Consider the following 5577-nt stretch of genomic DNA (forward strand, 5'->3'; position numbering starts at 1 on the left):
AGAGGCATAAATTCTTCCTTCCAAAATTAAACTGATAACAGCATTCATCAACAAGCCCCCAAGAGAGTTTAACATGATTACATCAAATTGTTCCAAAATGACTCAACTCTATCTAGCCTAGTACCCCAAGGGTGCAAAAGCTAAGCTAGTTGCGAGGAGTCCGACCATCCAACTTCTAAGCCTACCCTGGACACCTAGTGAGCGAACGAAGCAACACTCGACTCGGGGGAAGGTGGTCTTCCCGAGCCAGCAGTGTCCACACTGGAGGCAGGCTCATCTCCTCCCTCAATGTCGACATCCTCGTTGGCCTCCTGGTCCTAGATCTCCTGGTGATGCATGTCCAGGTGCTCGTTAGCCTCAGCAAGCTGCTGCTGAGTGTTAATGAGCTGATCCTCTAGGACCTCAATGGTGTTCTCCCTAGTGCCCACCAGCTCCTCCAACTCCTGAATATCGGTGGATAACTGCTCCACCTGCAACTCCTTCTCCACCATTTCTTGAGATAAATCAACCACGAGTTCCTCTCTGTCATCCAACGTGATCTTTGTTGCCTCCAGCAGTGCCATCAGATGGGACATTGCCTCACCGCGCATCACATGCAGACGGTACAGAGCATTCATGCACCGTACTGTCAAGTGCGCAGTCTGACCTGGGTAGATGGCCCAGATGTCCTTGGCATGCTCCACCCGATCCTTCCACATTGGGTCGTCCTCCTTCTCAGCGGGGAACAAGCCAATGGGGTGGGTAGCCAGCTCCAAGGGATGGAATCCGCAGAAGGTAGTCAATCCATGCAGAGCGATCGCCTCGATTGTGTCCTCTGCCCGGTACCCGAAAGACTCTGAGTCCAAGGAGCGCCAGCCTGGCTGCAGGGGATGAGGTTCCAAGGTCATCCTCACCCTACAGCGAGGCACCCGGTGCTTCTCGAACTGCTGCACCGCGTACTGAGGGGGTGTCAAATATCCGCCCCCCTGAAGTACCTCCCACAAGATGCGGGGAAATCCCTCTCGTGCAAGTCCGTCAGTGTGGGTCAGTGCATTTCCGTCATCGGAGGATCCGTGGGAAGTCATCTGTGTACGGTTAAGCGTAAGTAAAAGAAAAAGAATTATAAAAAGAACAAGGAGAAATAAAACTCAACCTTTATCTAGTTAAGTAGAAAGGCACTAGGGTTGTTATCTTGTTTTTAAGTTCTTACCCAGTTATCCATTTGCTTAATCATGAATGCATGCATGCGCGTCCTGAACGACCTCACAACAAGATAAAAGGAGTAGGGAAGAACTCACATCCTGTAAGAGTGGCCTGTAGGGCCTAGTTACTTAGCCACCTAGCTACCCTTCTATTACCTAAGGCTTCACGTCCTAGGTCTATCCTGCTCGTCCTACGATCTATCCAACATTGTTTCTATCAAATTTTACTTTGGAAAAAGGATGGTATTCATGTTTTATTGATTCCTCTGTGGTGGTACAAGCTCCGATACCAGCTGTGGCGGAACTGCCCGAATTATTCCAACTTAAGTGCCCAAATCCCGCCTCAAAGGCTAGACCACACTTACATGGGAATAACTCGTCAATCCCTCGGATCTAGTCCGACACGGCCACTGACAGGATCAAGTACCACAATCTCACTCGAAGGTGAGTCACAGAGCAAATACAATAAAGCATAAAACCATACATGTCACAATGTTAAATTATTACATCACCATCATCATCATCGGAGTTTTTGCAAAAGTAACCATCATTGTTCGAAGTGCAGCGGAATAAAACTATCGATAATTAAACAGAGAGATGGGGAAGCCTGTCCCATCACTCCTCATGCTCCTCCTCAGCCGAGGCAGGGTCCCACTCAACAGTCCAACCCGGTGGCAAGGTGGACGGCCAAGTTATCCCAGCAACCATCTCCTCCAGAGAACCTGTAAAAAAATTATGCCACAAGCAAGGCTGAGTATACTAATACTCAGCTAGACTTACCCGGTGTGAGGAGTCTACTCCTCTACCTCTAGACATGCAGCTGTTTGGCTGTGGGGTTTGGTTGCCAAAAGCACTAGCTGAGTTTCTAAATCAAGATTTTAACTTAGTCAAGATTAAGTGTGACTCTCTTAAGGCTAAAGTGGACTATCTATTCATTCATGGTAGCAAGCATTATTAGCAATCAACATCTTATCTCAACTCATCAGACTTCCACTTATTACTCAATGCAGTACAATGGATCAAGCAGTCTCATTAGCTGCGAGAAGCAGACGATTCGAATCGAGTTTTTATCCTTGCAAGGTAAACCTAAACACACGACATGCAGGGGCACTCCGTCCCCACACACATCAACCGTCCCCATCGATTCCCCGTCAGCAGATCAGGGCTCACCGCCTTGGCGTACAATGCCCCACTGACCCCGACTGGCCGTCGTGCAGTGACCGCACTTGTACCCACCATAACCGGAATGGGAGACCTCGTCTCAGGACGCGTGAGGGGATATGTCCACTGCCGGGTTCACTCAGGTACTAGGCTTACCGATTTACCATATTTCTCGGCATGTGCTTAGTACGTTCAAACGCTTGACACAGGTATCCGCACGTTAATCCTTATTCCATTTTCCATCTCGTAAACAACCAATCCCCATGGATTGTTGTCCACCAACTAGTATCATGACAGTATAAAAGTGGGTACAATCAATTTCCTGATCTCGCGCGAGTGCTAGAAAAATCACTCGTCTTCTACCGAGATCCTAATTAAGTAAAGCAACTACTCGACCTGTCATACTAGTATTCATCTCAAAAGGATTCCTGAGATCATGCAACTAGGGTTTCAAACAATTCCTACACCTAAGTGCACAAGCAATCCTACAATCATTAAGTGAAGTAAAATAGTATAAATAACAGGTTATGCATAAAACCGGGGCTTGCCTTCCAAGGCAGTGGCAGGCAGGTCCTCTGGTGCTGGCCCGGGTGCTGGATCTGGGGCTACCTCCTGAGCAGCTCCTTGCTCCGGCACAAGGATGTACTCTCCGTCAGCAAGATTACAGTCTATCGAATGCAATGAACATGTATGTCATGATTATGCAAAATTTAAGAACATTAAGCTAAAGAAACTGGCCAAGAAGTAATTTAGGGTTTCTTAGTCATGCGGGGCTTCTAGTGGTATATAGATAGACTTATTACCCTTTAGACTTAGGTTTTACTTTAGGATAACATAGTGGAATTTGCATTGTCTTTATAGAATTTAGTAGATCGTTTTACAAAGGTTTTAGTATGACCTTAAATTCCCTTATCCATTTTCCTTTCTTTAATTTCCATTTAGGGTTTCTAGTGTAGGTTGAACTACAACAGGGTTTTAATAATTTCCAAAAATTCTGTAAAAATTACAGTGGGTTGTCACTGGCTATTCTAGCTTGTTTTAAAAACTTGAGGCTTAAAGTATAAAAGTTAGGCTTTAAACAAAAATAACAAAGTTAGGCAAAAAGGGCCACTTTACACTACAAGTCTTTTATTAAAGTGGGTCCTGACCTAAGGGTTATTTTTGTTGGCCTCTAGTAGTGATAAAAAGCTCTTGTACCAAAAAGGACAGAGAGCAACATGATGGTTGATTAATGATGGATTTTTGAAGTTTGGTGCAAAAAGGGTGATTAGAACTAACTTGTTGTTTGAAAAATATTAAACAACAGATTTCAGATTTTTCTTAAGTTCTTATTATCAACACATTAGTTATCCTAAGGTTTGGGGAGGTTTTACCTTAGGGTTATTTTTGTAGGGTTTTTCTAAGTTATCCTTGTTTTATTAATTTAAAAGGTAGCTTTCTTATTCTACACTACAACAGGGTATGATACATTTTTCCAGTGAACTACATTGACTAAGTATCTCAACAAAAATAGGGGTGCCCTCTGGTTCATTATTTATGTCACTTTTTCTATTTTTCTTAAACTTAAGCATATTATGGAATAAGGGGTTAAAACTAACTTAATGAAATGGACAGAGGGGTTTAACATTTTTAACTAGGTCAGTAGGTAGATATAAACTTCTCCAAATTTTTCTAACCTTAGTTAAATAGTACAACCATTTTTCTTGCTATTATTAAGCTTTTGGTCCAAACTGTAATTAAATCATAACCTTATATTTTTCTCTAGTGCTTATGGGGTTTTATATTTTTCTTAGATAGGTTACATCATTTAGAGTCTGGCAAAATTAGTTTGACCAAATTTGGATAAACCAAACAGAAGTTATGGGTTTTTAAAGTTTCTGTTTGAATTTAAATCAGGTTTTAATTAAGTTTTTCTGGAAAAACAGTTTGCGCCGAGGTCCCTGGGTTTAAACCGAATCAAACCTCGTAGATCTACCCTTACGCCACTATTCACTTGAGTCTCTGACTTTTCACTTAACCCCCTGGATTTCTCTCCCTCTCACCCGCAGTCCTTCCCTTAACTGAAACAGTAGCCGCGGGAAAGAAAAGGGTGGCGCGACTTACCGGCGGCGAGGGAGGTCCGGCGAGGTGGTCAGCGATGTTCAGGAGGTCGCGACGGTCACGTCGATGTGCGGGTCGGCGTCAGAGGTGGTCGGAGCTCCCCTGGCCACGAACACAGGCGGCGGGGATCGACGGCGGCGCCTGCTCCGGCCAAACCACGGCGGGAGAGTTCAATTAATGGGCACGAGGAGCTTCACGGGATGACACAGAGGCCATGCGCGCAACGAATCGGGAAATGGTGAAGGGGTTTACCCGGTTCACGTGCGCCGGCGAGTTCTTGAACTCCGGTGAGCGCGATTTGGCTTCTCCGGTGACGCGGGCCCTCGGTTCAAGCTTGAGCAAGGCTCACGGTCTCACCAGGAAGCTATCTGGGGGCTTGAATCGAACGGAGGGGGACTGGAGAGGGGTTGGCCACGGCGGTGGCTCTTGGTCGGCACTGGCGGGCTGCGGGGAGGTCGCCGGAGGCAACGGCTGGCTCGGGCGAGTCCGGCGAGGTACGGAGGAAGCAATGGGGAAGGCAACCGAGCGCTGGGGCGGGTTTTATAGGCGCGGACGCGGCCGGGGCGCCGGCTCAACCGTTTGGCGCGACGCGGGCACGCGGGGCGCGCGCGCGGGCGTGCTCTGGCGAGCTCAGAGCGCGTCGAACACGTGGCGCGTTGCTTCTGCCCGTGTTCTTCGCTCTGCTGAGCGGCCAGGCGTACGAATCTTGCCCTACCGCCTGTGGGAGATCTCTTCCCTGCACCTAGAGCTACCTAGTTCATGTGAGTTCCAAGAGTAGATGTGGTCTGGTTGAGGAGATATGGTAGCGCCAAGTCTTGTCTGTCTGCCCTGTGCAAACCGAGACAAAACCAGTGCCAACTCGTGTCAAATGGTTTTGGCTTGGGTTCAAACTTTTCCAGGGCATTCTAGGGTTCATTTGGCGCCATTTTGTCCATTAGGTCGACAGGTTTTGAAGAGGGGATCAAGGTGAACAGGTGGGATCTTTGCTCAAGGGTTGATTTTTGACTTAGGCAAAATCTGAATTTCTCCCTTGTGTTCAACCTTTGGTGATCTTTTTAGGACCTTTCTGAAAACTTTTTGGGGGTACTTCCTTACTATTAAGGGTAGGTTATTGAGTATATTACAACCTTTGTAT

This window comes from Zea mays, chromosome 7 (genome assembly GCF_902167145.1).
Source record: "Zea mays cultivar B73 chromosome 7, Zm-B73-REFERENCE-NAM-5.0, whole genome shotgun sequence".
Lineage (NCBI taxonomy): Eukaryota > Viridiplantae > Streptophyta > Magnoliopsida > Poales > Poaceae > Zea > Zea mays.